The sequence below is a fragment of the Muntiacus reevesi genome, chromosome 2, assembly GCF_963930625.1.
Source record: "Muntiacus reevesi chromosome 2, mMunRee1.1, whole genome shotgun sequence".
Lineage (NCBI taxonomy): Eukaryota > Metazoa > Chordata > Mammalia > Artiodactyla > Cervidae > Muntiacus > Muntiacus reevesi.
Window position 1 is genome coordinate 212,543,294 of NC_089250.1, and position 13,573 is coordinate 212,556,866.

The 13,573-nt window shown below is 49.2% G+C and overlaps 1 protein-coding gene across 2 annotated transcripts in view; it reads left to right on the forward strand.

Annotated features, from left to right (window-relative positions):
• Window positions 1-4,141: 4,141 nt before the first annotated feature.
• Window positions 4,142-13,573, forward strand: part of DTX2 (deltex E3 ubiquitin ligase 2) — a 33,752-nt gene continuing 24,320 nt past the window's right edge. For both annotated transcript variants that reach the window (XM_065924863.1, XM_065924864.1), the window contains exon 1: window positions 4,142-4,278. The gene's annotated coding sequence lies outside the window, so the exon portion shown is untranslated. The remainder of the gene's footprint in view (window positions 4,279-13,573) is intronic.

Consider the following 13,573-nt stretch of genomic DNA (forward strand, 5'->3'; position numbering starts at 1 on the left):
GTTTCAGCTCCCACAAGACATACCTAACCTACCCTACTGTGTGTGTGTGTGGTGGGGGCAGTCTCATATTTTTGTGATAGAAAATATTAGCATTGAATACTGCCATTTCCACCTCCAGGGGATATTCCTAACCCAGGAATCGAACCCGTGTCTCCTGTGTCTCCTGCATTGCAGGCAGATTCTTTACCGCTGAGTTATCAGGGAAGCCCAAATATATAGTAAATAAAATAAAAGTCTTCAGCTCATCTGTTACCTTCTTGGAGCATCTTAGATTTCCTCCCAGAAAAATCTCTGCCAATGAGCCAATGAGCCAATGAGCATTTTGAACACACACACATCAGTGTTCACTGCAGCACTATTTACAGTAGCCAGGACAGAGAAACAACCTAAATGTCTGTTCATTGACAGAGGAATGGATAAAAATGTGGTACCCATTTACAGTGGAATATTGTGCTCTGTGCGCAGGCATTCAGTTGTGTCCTATCCTTTGGAATGCTTTGGACTGTAGCCTGCCAGGCTCCTCTGTCCATGGGATTTTTCAGGCAAGAAAACTGGAGTGGGTTGCCATTTTCTCCTCCAGGGGATCTTCCCAACTGAGGGATCAAACAGGCATGTCTTGCATCTCCTGCAATAGAGGTGGATTCTTTACCCACCAAGCCATTAGGAAAGCCCAGTTGCATATTACTCAGCCATAAAAAGAATGAAATAATGCCATTTGCAACATAGATGGGCCCAGAGATTGTCATACTGAGTGAGGTAGTTTAGACAAAGACAAATATATGATATAGCTTATATGTAGAATCTAAAAAATGGCACTAAGGAACTTATTTATAAAACAAAAAATCAAATCACAGATGTAGAAAAGAAACACGGTTATGTGGGAAGGGGGTGAAGGGGGGGTAAACTGGGAGATTGGGATTGATATATACACGCTAGCATATATAAAATAGATAACTAATAAGAACCTACTGCAAAAAAAAAAAAAAAAAAAAGAACCTACTGCATAGCGCAGGGAACTCAATACTCTGTAATGAGCTATACGGGAAAAGAATCTGAAAAGAATGAATACATGTCTATGAATAACTGATTCACTTTGGTGCGCACCTGCAACTAACAAAGCATTGTAAATCAACTACACACCAATAAACACACACAAATAACTACCTACTCTACTGTAACCCTCTGCTCTGAAAGTTCCTTTTTTACTTAACACTAGATCTCAGCTCCCAGTTCCATCAACACCTGTGAGTCTTCCTCATCCTTTCTACCTAGCGTCCCAGGGTCATTTAACCAGCCCCGTTCTGCTGCGTGTATTGGCTTCAGGTTCAGTTTGCAAGTGGTCCATCCAGCTTCCCTCATTTCCAGCTTCCCAAGGGACATCTTGCTGTGACCTCAGGGCACAGCACACTCACTTTCTCCTGCCTAAGAGCTCAGAGTCCCTGTCCCCACTTCTCCCTCTTGCTGCTGCCCTATTTTGCCTCTTTTCACAACCGGAACTCTTCATTTTTCCCCAAATAAAAATAGTCTTTCCTTTCTGGTTATAAAAATGGAAACTATTCATTGGGACACACTCAAATGCTACAGGAAAGGTACAAAGAAAGTGTATCACCTGCTATTCCCGCCTTTCAGAGGTCACTGGGTTGGCTCGTGTCCTCTGAAGTGCACATGGCCACGGGCATCCTTATGTAAGTGGCGTCATCCCCCCCGTGGGGGTTTAATCCTCTATGATCCTCTCAATCCCCCCTCCCACGTGTGGAACACAAAGCTGGCTCTTGGAAGAGCTGCCTGTACTCCCAGGCGTTCCTAACCTCCATGACCTCAGTTCGGGTGTCTCTCAATGGAGACCGCTGTGTCCAATGGCCTTCCTGTGCTAAGTCAGAAGTTTGGGACTTTTCTGATTGTCAGCCGGTTGACTGAAAAATGAGGGGGCCCCAGATAGGGAGGCAGGAGCCCTGGGTTCTGGGATGGGCTCCCCTCCCGGGGACCAGCAGGTTGGGCCTCTCAGAAGTGTCTGTCATCACTGAGCACCCCCTTCATGGAACCCTTCTCTTGGATCTAAGCCATCATGCTCACCCCATGTCCCCAAGTCCAGCCTCTTCCCCAGGCATTTCTGCCTCTCATCTGTCCTTCAGAAGTCAGCATTCCTCAGGGGATTCCCTGGCAGTCCAGTGGCTAGGACCCCACAGTCCTGCATGCCATGGGCGAGGTCCAAAAAACTAGGAATAACATCCATCTCATTGAGAGGATTCACTGAGGTGACGCATGTCCAGTGCTCAGCACCTACTAGGTGCCTTAGATGTCCTGTCGATGATTATGGCTGAGGTGACTGAGGCTCTGAGAGGGGAAGGGAAGTGTCCTATTCTAATCGGTAGCCACTTCAGGCATCTAGTATAAATCGCAGGTAAAACGCTACCCTTCATTCCTCTATGGAGAGCTGGCTCTGGGCATAACTGGGAGACCCTGACTTCGATGCCTTTCCAGACTCAAGACCAGTGTCCTCTAAGTCAGCTCCGGGGTGGTAAGAGGTCCTGGCCTAGAGCACCAGCAACTGGGCCTGCTGCAGGCACTCCTTCTCTTCCTTCACTAGCTTTTGATTAGATTATGTAAAGATATCCAATTAGAGCCCAAGATTCAGAGGACTCTGAACCCCCTGGAACTGTATGCAAAATGTCTGTGTGTACACATGTGAATGCATCTGAGCATTTTTTCTGGGAATAGCTTTCTTTAGTTTTGTAAAGGAAGTCTGTGATCCAAAAGATTAGTCACTAGCCTGGTTTAAGCCTCATCACTTTTGACCTGGTCTACAGCCTAAGCCTCCAAACTGGTCTCCCCACTCCTTTCTCAATCCTCCACCCACCACAAGGGTATCCTTCTAAAGTGCAATACTGCCTCTCTTTCCCCTGCTTAAATCCTTCCATTGACTCCAGTGGACTAAATTTCTTGCGTGATATTTAGAGTCCTTCATAATCTCACCCAGCCATTTCCCCATATCCTGCCACACCCTAATCCATTTTCTTTTTTTTCCCCCCCTAATCCATTTTCTTTGTCTTCACCCTGTCCATGTACCTATCCTCTCCCTTGGCTACACCAAACATTTTTTGCTTCCTGAATGCATCAGGCACTTTCTCATCTCTCATCCTTTGCAAAGGTTTCCCTGTATTCCATTTGACAAACCCCTATTCAGTGTTCAAAATCCAATTCTAGGGTCACTTCCCTTGCAATGTCTTTCTGACATCCCCTCTTCCTGCAATTAGGCACCCCTTCAATGCTCTTACTCTTTTATCACATTTTTCACACTAGATTGTAGTTGCGAGTTTAAGGGTTTGACACCTGAGTAGGTATGAAGCTCTCCTGGAAGGCACCCAAGTAGGTTGCTACTGCTAAGTCACTTCAGTCGTGTCCAACTCTGTTCGACCCCATAGACAGCAGCCCACCAGGCTCCCCCGTCCCTGGGATTCTCCAGGCAAGAATACTGGAGTGGGTTGCCATTTCCTTCAACAAAGCTCTTTTTTTTCTTGGAAGAAAATCTATGACCAACCTAGGCAGCATATTAAAAATGAAAGACATTACTTTACCAACAAAGGTCGGTCTAGTCAAAGCTACGGTTTTTCCAGCAGTCACGTATGGATGTAAGAATTGGACTATAAACAAAGCTGAGCTCTGAAGAATTGATGCTTTTGAACTCTGGTGTTGGAGAAGACTCTTGAGAGTCCCTTGGGCAGCAAGGAAATCAAACCAGTCAATCCTAAAGGAAATCAGTCCTGGATATTCATTGGAGGGACTGATGCTAAAGCTGAAGCTCCAATACTCTGGCCACCTGATACGAAGAGCCAACTCATTGGAAAAGACACAGATGCTGGGAAAGATTGAGGACAGGAGAAGGGGCCGACAGAGGATGAGATGGTTGGATGGCATCACCGACTCGAAGGACATGAGTTTGAGTAAGCTCCGGGAGCAGGTGATGGACAGGGAAGCCTGGAGCGCTGCAGTCCGTGGGGTCGCCAAGAGTCGGACACGACTGAACTGAACTGAACTGAACAGGTGCACGTCGGGCTGGGCCCCGCCCCCCTGCTGCCCCGCCGGAACTACGTTTCCCAGAAGGCTGAGCGTCTTGGGCACGCGCACTGGAATCCGAGGAAGCTGCGACGCCGAGTTTCACTCAGGCTGCCTCTTCGTTAGAGTGGGAGCTACAGTCGGACCAGTGCCCAGGCCGAAGCGGAGCTGCAGTCTGAGCGCGGCGGTGTCCTCCGCCCGCCTGCCTCGCTCTCTTCAGTCTCGGTGAGAGGGGCGGGCCGGGCCACCTGCTCGTCGCCTAGGGCTGGGGTCCCGGGGACGCGGGGGAGACCGAGCCGAGCTGGGACCGGAAGGGGGCGGGCGTGGGCGTGAGGGAGGGTTGGGCCAGGCTGGAGAGGCGCTCGGGGGTGAGGTCCCGGGGGGATTGCGGGGACCGGCCTCCGGGTGGAGGTCCCCGGGGGCGGGAGTTGAGGGGATTGAGAGACACCCGCAGAGCTTTAGGACCGGACGGGTGGGGAGCGGGAACGCCGAGGTGGAAGCCGAAGGGCTGGCAAGGGAAGGGGCGCAGACCCTGAGAGTTTGGCCCGTCGGGAGGAGAGTACCCTTTCCCACAGGACCCGGAGGCGCGGCGGCAGGGCCACCGGGCTGCCCTAGTGAGGGTGTGGGTCCTGCTGGGGTCTGCCTCCCGGTGGACGGCTCCTTGGAGTCGGGGGCTGTACTTCTGAGGAGTTCACTTAACTAACTCCGCTTTCTTCTTCTCAAGTAAGGTCCGCCTTCCAGGAAGTGCCTCTTCTCTGGAACCCTGGCTCTCTTCTGCGGGGTGCCAGTAGCTTACGCTGTGAAGAGGACTTACAAGACTTCCCTCCCCCTTTGCCCCCGAAACTACCCTTTCTCAAGTCAGCTACTGTCCTCCACACTGGTTCCTCTTCCCTAAGTGCCAGTAGCAGTGGAAATAGTGTGTGCATAGACGCTTGGCCGCTTAAAAACTCGAAATATTTCTGCATGCCATCGTAGCTCGTCTAGAGTTCTGGAAGGCGGTCTTTCTGGTAATCAGGCTTTACTTAAACCATCAGGGTAACTGTAGCTAGGCGTCTTGTTCATTTAGTGTGCGACCTTGACAAACTTTTACGTTCTCTCATTTGTTGATTCCTTAGATGCTCACAAAGCAAACTGGCTTACAAAAATCCTTTCAGGCCTTTCTGTGGAAGGGCTTTTTTTTTTCCCCTTCCCCTCAGTAGCCCCTTGATTATTGAGTGGGCAGAGGGAGACTATTGTACCTTCTGCTCTGCCCAGGCTGTTGGAAAATAAATCTGGTGGTTTCCAGTCCCCAGCCACAGCACACAGACCCAACATCTGTGCAGTCGTTTTCACTAACTGCTGTTTCCCATTTTAAAACCCGATCGTTGTCTTCCTTGTTGGCAAAGGTGCCTTGAAATTTGTGTCGCTGAGTCAGCAAGCCTTTCAGATTTGCCCGGTTTTTGTTGTTTGCGTTTTCTATCAAAATGGGAATCTACACAAGTCATTCCTCCTAAGGATCTGGTATTTCCATCAAGAAGGCACCGTTTGTGCCAGCTCTCCACAGAGAAAAGATGAGAGCCACGGGAACTTCCCATCGCTGCCTTCCCAATCTGGTTTTCAGTAGAGAAAGTGCAAACTGGGGAGGGGGAAATTTGAGGTCCCCAGGATGAAAGTGAGCCTTGGGAATGGATTGTTGATTGCCTCCTGTCTCAGATAAATTCAGGTGGCTTCTTGCCAACAGCTTCTCCTGTTTAACCAGTCTTAGAAGCTACTTTCTGTTTTCACACATGCATTATGAGATGAAGGACACGAGTCAGGATTTCTGCATTGGAAATTTTAATTTCTTTGGTCACTTGAACCTTTACTGGGTGCTTCATTTTTGTCAGGCCCCCTGCTCGGTGCTGAGGGTGCAGTGACCAGCCACGAAAACTCTGTCTTCCAGGAGCTCATCGTTTGGTGGGAAAGATAAAGAAACCATAGACAGTGACAAGGTGTTGTCGGTGTGATACATATCAAGGAGTGGGTAATCACAGGGCAGAGCCCACCCCACCCCACCCTTGCCCAGGAGGGAAGGTCTAGAAGACTTCCAGAACATGAGAGCCAAAGTGAATTGTGAAGAAGGAGTAGGACCCAGGAAGTAGGGGACAAAGCCTGGCAGAGGAGTCAGTAAATGCAAAGTTGTGAAGAGACCCGGCATGTCTGGGTCACTGTAAGTGTGGCTTCAGTGTGGCTGGGGCAACCAGATGGGTACAGGCCGAGAAGCCTTGAAAGGTAGGCAGAGCGCTGAGTGTGGGGGCTTTTATGTGTCATGCCAAGACTTGGGGGATTTTAGCAGGAGAATTCCAGGAAGGGCCTTGTTAAATGAGCACCCTGGCTAGAAAGCGTGGAATGGATTGGATTGGGTCATTCTCCTTGTGACTGTTTCCTTACATCACACCAGCTTCTAGTAGAGGGAGGTAGACAGGGAAGTTTGTGCTCTGGCTGTTCCCGGGCGTGTTCAATGGCCAGAGAGAGCTGTGGAGGACCGATGCAGTGCTGTAGAAGCTGATGAGAGGGGATTTTCTTGCAAGAGGGCACGTCGCGGCATCCCGGAGGTGTTTTAACTGGTTGGCCAAGTGGGTGGGGTTCCAGGTAAAGTTGAAGCACAGAGTTGGGGAAACCAGATGTATATGGGGTAGTGGGTCATCACTCTCTGGAAGGAGTCGGGGAGGGGGAAGTGTAGACGGAAGAGGGGTACTGAAGAGAGGTGTGCCGCAGATAGTGTTGATAGGGAGGGACCTGGCTGATGGACTTTCACCGCGAGCCACGGAATGTGAACATTGTTTCTAGACCTCAAAGGGAGGTGTGGAAGAGAGAGGGGGGCAGGACTGTACTCCAGGAAGCTCCGCCTTGCCCCTGTCTCCGAGGTGGGTGAGGAGGAGAGACAGTTGGAGAAGCCAGGTGGGAGAGTGTGCTCATCCAGGTGAGAGGCTGAAAGGTCCCAGCCCGGTGCTCACAGTGGGGGCTGAGGCAGTGAGAGAGCAAGGCTGGGCAGCTGCTGGGCTGTGGGGAGAAGCTGGAGGCGGGGCAGCCCAGAGCCAGGGAATCCAGGAGGAAAGGGAGAGAAGCAGGGAAGGTGAGTTTGACTTTAGACATGTTGGAGGTACCTGAGACAGCAGGAATGGGGCCACAGACGAAGCGTCCCTCATTCATTCCGTGTGTGCCCCGGAAGTTGTATGCTAGGGTTTGTGGTCAGCACTCGGAGGTGAATTAAACAGTCACCTCTGTGGGTTTGTTTTAATATTCATCTCAGATAAACAGAGAACTGGATTGCTCCACTCTGATCACCCATTTCACACATGGCCTACTTTTATTTGTTTCCTAAGTTTTTTTTAATGAGTGTTGTAAGTTCCTGCATTTCATCCATCCACAACAAAAGCCAGGATCTTGAGACAGAATACATCTTTCTTACATACCCAGTTTTTGATCTTTCTTCCCGTTCCCATCCTGAGATATCCATTATCCCCTTGCTTTCATTTTTATCTATTTTATGGTTCCTGGTTATTCCTAAGGAACCTAAAAAATATTGCTACAATTTGTCCATAGTATTGCATGTCACTTGGTTCATTTGTCTTGAAAATTGAATAATAGTCCATGGTGTGAACAAACCAGTTTCTGCATCTGATCTTCCATTGATGGGCGCTTGGTCGTTTCCAGGTTTTTGCTGCTGAGAGAGGGCTGTTCTGAACACTTCTATACATGTTCCCTGTTGCACCTACTCAGGAGGTTTTCTTGGGTGTGAACTGAGGGGTGGTGTTTTGCTGGATCATTGGGTAAATAAATATTCAATTTCCATAGCTGTTGCCAGACTCTTTCTGAAGTGGTTGTATGAGTTTGCCCTTGTACACTTCCACACTTGCTCCACACTCTTGCCAACACTTGATAAAGGCTGATTTTTTTTTTGCCAATGGAATGGATATAAAATGGGATCTTTGGAATCACGGTTTCTATGTCACCAAACCCTAATGTCAAGCATCTCTACATAAGTTTATTGGCATGTGTGTTTCTGTAAATTTTATATCTTCTGCCAATTTTCCTGTGGGGTTCTTGGCATTTTTTTTTTAAATTGATTTGTAAGAGTTTTCTTATGTATGCTTGATTTTAATCCTTTGTGCTTATTGCACATATCTTTTTCCAGCTTGTAACTTTCTGTTTTCTTTAAGGCACATTTTGTTGAACAACCGTTCTTGATTTTAACACAGTGAAATGTATCTTTTCATTTATAGTCAGTGTTCTGTGTCTCCTTTGAAAAATCTTTTCCTAACCGTAATCCTTGCCTGTAAGGAGCCCATGCCCCGGTGGAGGGGGCAAGTAGGTAATTGCACTCAGATGTCACATGGACATTGGCGGTTAGATGTGGCCACTTCTCCCTGCAGGGCAGGAGTGTGTATAGGAAAGATTTCACAGGGAATTAAGAGAGGAGTGAATGGACAGGTGGAGTGGACACTCTGGGTGGCGGGGGGGTGGGGCGCATGAAACAGCCTGATCGGTTCTGGGCTGTCCCTGGGGTTGCTGATGGCTGGACCAGTGATGCGGGCAGGGTATCTGAAGAGAGATCTGGATGATCGATGTGCCTGGGGTTATTGAAGCCGTGGGAACAGATAAGAGAGTCACTGGGGAGTGCAGAGAGGAGAGGTGGGCCGGGCCTGATTGCCCGACGCAGGAAAGGTGTGGCTCTGGGAGGCAGCTGGGCTCTCCCGCCCGGTCCACATGCCGCCTGTTGTGCTCTCAGGCGCTGTGTTTCATCCTCAGGTGTTGAGCGAAGACCGACGTGTCTGCAGAGCACAGGCGTGCCACGGGGGAGGCTCGCCAGAGCCGTAAGCACTCTCCCAGTTTTTAATAGAGAAACGGGTTCCAAGAAGTGCTTCTCAACTATCCGGACAGTGAGAGCACAGTGTGGCTGGCAAACCATAGCTCACAGGCCAAGTCAGCCCACAGCCTGTGTTTGTAAATAAAGTTTTATTGGGACACAACCACATGAGTTAGTTTACACGTGGCCCGTTACTGTTTTCACACTGCAGAGTTGAGTAGTTGCAACAGACACCCTATGTTCTGCCAAGTCAACAATAGGTACCTTCTGACCCTTTACAGAAAAGATTTGCTGGGGAGTCATGGTAACTGTGGTAGCCTTGAGAGCGGTAGCGGCCACCACAGTGGTGCAGCTTGTTGTCGCTGGCTGGATAATGAATCTGGGTCAGGCCTGCAAACGTTGCCAGGTTTTCTGGTTTTCAAGAAAAGCTGGAAATCTGGATTGATTGATTTATCCTAATTTTAAAACATTGACTCAATCTGTAAAATTTACAAACTGTAGTAGGCTGAGCAGACACATCTGGCAGGCTGATTTGCCCACGTCAACTTCTCCCTCTGCAGACTGATTTGAGAAACCTGTGACTGGGTTTCCCACGTAGCTCAGCTGGTAAAGAATCCTCCTGCAATGCAGGAGGCCCAGTTCGATTCCTGAGTTGGGAAGTTCCCCTGGAGAAGGGATCAGCTACCCACTCCAGTATTCTTAGGCTTCCCTGGTGGCTCAGATGGTAAAGAATCCACCTGCAATACGAGAGACCTGGGATTGATCCCTGGGTTGAGAAGATTCCCTGGAGGAGGGCATGGCAACCCAGTCCAGTATTCTTGCCTGGAGAATCCCCATGGATGGAGGAGCCTTGTGGGCTACAGTCTATGGGGTCACAGAGTCGGATGCAACTGAGCTACTGAACACAGCACAGCACGTACCTGTGACTTCTCAGGCAACTTGCTTGTCGTTTGCCTGAGTTTTCTCATTTATAAAACAGAGATAATACCCTGTCCAGGATTGTAAAGATTAAGTGAGAACAGTTAGAAGATACTTAGCCAGCACTGTGCCCGGTAATACATAGTAAGCTCTTGTTGCTGGCCATTGTGCCTGCCATTGCTTCCTCGGCTCCCACATTCTGGCCTCAGGGTAGGCCTGGGAACCAGGGCTCAGCCCTCTGATGACCTGTGGGTGGTCAGTTTGCTCCTGGCCAAAGAAGGGGCAGCGGGTTCTTGGTGCTGGTGGAGGAGGTTGTCCATGGAGCAACTGTTGGTCACCAGGGCCCACCCCCTGGATACTGTGTGACTTTCTGAACCCCAATTGGGATAGTCTGCTCTGACCTGCCCTTGGAGGCCCCAGACAGGCACCAGCGAGGGCAGGAGTTGTCATTTCCTATCTTGCAGCCCCAGTGTGCAAGGGACAACTCAAGCGTTAGTCCTTCCATCCTTCAGAAGCGCAGTAAGGTCTGAGTGGCACTTGCTGGAGCCATCTCTTGTCTAAACCAAAGTCTTACCTTGCCCCGCTCCTGTTGTAATAATCCAGGCCCTTGGATGGTGTGTTTTTTGCACTTTCTGGTAACTCAGGGGTGGGGCGTGTGTCTCTTGGCAAGGAGGCACCACGGTGCTTTGACAGGCCTGTTAATGAAACCCCATTGGGATGGGAGTGGCTGTCTAAAGTCAGGATGGTAGGCTACAGCCGTGGGGGTTTGGTTCCTATTTACGATATTTTGAAAGTTGTGGGCGTTGTAGAGGTTTGTTTCTGATAACAGAAGTAAAACTTTCCCACTTTTAAAAATGGGAAAAGTTCAGAAGTTAAACAAAAGGTCTTCTGCAGTTTCTCTACTCAAAGGCAGCTGTTAGCATTTGGGTACATTGCTACTGAGTTTTCTCTCTGCTTCTCTTTTACCAAGTTAAAGTAGTGCTCTTGGGAATAGCTTTATGTTGACATTTTCCTCTAATCTCCTTAGATAGATTTCTTAATGATTGGGTCAAAGCAAGTGAATATATATATATATATATATATATATATATATATATTTTTTTTTTTTTTTCCCCTTTTGGTTTGGCCTTGCCATGGAGCATTCAGGATCTTAGTTTCCTGATCAGGGATTGAATTCGCGCTCTCTGCAGTGGAAGCATGGAGTCTTAACCACTGGACGCAAGGGAAGTCCCCTGAGTGAACATTTTTAAACCTCTTGATACATATTACCAGACTGTTTTCTGGAAGGGGTTTATCCCTTCCAGCAGTGTGACTTCTCAGTGTACTTTTGCTGGACTGTGTATTGATATTAAGTTATTTTTATGGCTTTGAGAGGCAGAAAAATAATACTCTATTGTTAAAAACAACAGGTCTAGCAAAGTAGCACATTTCTTTGATACGTCTCTGCATGGGATCTGACTCTCCCAGGTCCATGGGAACGCCTTCTGACAGTGCTCGGGTGGCCAGCTGCCCATAGCAGGTCTTTCAAGGTCATGCTCTGGTTACTGGTCATGCTTACCGTGTCAGCTGGTGGGGTGTGGAGTTGCAGGCCCGTGCTTCTGGGAAAGCACCTGAAAGAGAGGCAGCTTAGAAAATAGGGCTTAAGGTCACCCAGTCTCACTGGTCTCCAGCCCGTGCCCCTCAGACGCCTCTATCCTGCATAGCAGCTTCCTGGGCCTCTCAGGGAGTTGGAAATGGAGGGCGCCCTCTGTGGCAGAGCATCCCACGTTTTTACATTTTGCGTATCGATGGGAGGCGTACGATCACATTTGGAAAAGGGTTCTGCTGTTTAAGAGGCTCGAAAACCCATCCAACCCCCTGATCAGTTGAGCCCAGGAGAGGGGCAGTGACTGTCCCAGGATCATTGTGTGTGAACCCAGGGGTGAACTGCCCAGCTCAGGCTTGGGCCAGGCCGCTTCATATTTCAGTGGGATTCAAGGGGGAGGAAATGGGTCCTCACATGTTGGCACATTGATGGTCCCTCAGTCTGGGCACCAGTTTAAAACCACGCTTGGGGACTTCTTCCTGGAGGCCTCAACTATAAGGGGATCCACTTGTGTGGTTCCCTGACTTGGAGGCCCACAATTAGGCGGGATGAGTTTCATTCAGATTCCTGTGTCAGCTCAGATCTTGTTCTAAAGCTTTCCTAAATCCCCTGGAAATAGAAAGACTCTCAGACACATGTAACTCTTTTGTGTCAAACACCTCTCTGGTGGAATAGCAGGGTCCAGCTGTGCCTTGGGGCCGGGGGCTGGGAAAGGGTTTGTTGTGGCTAAATCTGAGGGAAGAATGCAAGGGAAGGCAGGGTGTTTTTTCTTGTGGTCAAGTTGTTGATACATTTTTTAAAGATAATTTTGGTCCGACCATCATAAGTAATATGACCATCATAAGTAATATGATCGTTGTAGAACATCTGCCAGTATAGAGAGAAATAAAGAACGTATATCCCATACATAACTCCATTGCCCCTAGTAACATGTCGAGAGTTGTTCCTTCCAGCCTTTTAAAAATTAGCTTATATAAGGTAGAAAGAACCTGGGCTTCATGGTGTCACAGACCAGCCACCTGACCTTGAATAAACTTTTTATTTCTTTTGGCCTCAGTTCCTGCGTGTGTAGTTTGGGGATAATTTCTACCTTTGGGGGCGATTGAAGGTAGAGAGAGCAGGATGACAGGAGTGCTGGGCAGAGTGCCTGCCTCGTAGTAGACGTTCAGAAAATGACGTACCTGCCTACCTGAGAGCACAGCGTGTGTGGTTACGTACCCTGTGTTTTTAATTTGTCCTGAGAATTATGCTAGGTCTGAAAGCCTTTTAAAGACTCACATTCCATCATTGGGATGTACCATAATTTACTTCAGAATCCCCTTATTCCATTATTATAAAGTATTTAGGTTGCCCCCAGACCGAGGCTTTTTTCCCATGGTCAATTAGAATAATAGTTTTCATAATTAAGAACACCCTAAATAGCCCCATCATTAAGAGCCAAAACAAATTAGGTTTTTGAACTACGGCTTGGGGATGGTCGAGGCTGTAGCAGAGAATGGGTGCCTTGACTGGCTGCTGCGCTTGCGTAATTGCTGCCTTTGAGGGGGAACAGCAGTGGGCATTCTGGGCCTCGCCCCAGGCCCCTGGAGGGAAAGGTGCTCCTCTCCTGTCGTGTGTGTTTCAGCCCCTCTGGGATTTGAGGCATTTGAAGAACTGCAGGTCCAGCGTTGGGTCAGCCTCAGCTCTGCCCTCTGGGAGTTCCCGTTGTGGGGGGTGTGGGAGGGGGAACGGATGCTGAAACCAATAAATGTAGTCCGGTTCGGATAAGCAGGATATGCAGTGAGGACGCACAGGAGGGTGGAGTCAGCACTTTCTGGTGAGGGCCTGGTCAGAGGGCTCGGAAGGGGTGCTCTGGCTGAGTCTGGAAAGATGGGCACATTTGCTGGGGGCTCAGATGCGGAGAGGATGGGAATCTGGACACGGGCAGCAGGATCCCCAGCTGGGAGGTGGGAAACAGCGCTGAATGTTCTGGCACTTGCTAGGATTTGATGCAGCTGGACAAAAAGTGGAGGCCTTGGTATTAGTGGGGACAGTGGCCAGTCACGGAGGGGCTATGTGCCGGGTCTTTCTCATCTCTGGGTCTCCGGGACCCTGCCAGCCTGGACCGTGGTGTGCCTGCAGTCTGCAGCTCTAGCTGAAGTTCTCATGTGGAGTTCTCAGGCTGTTTGGCAGAGTTCTCCAGGTCGGTT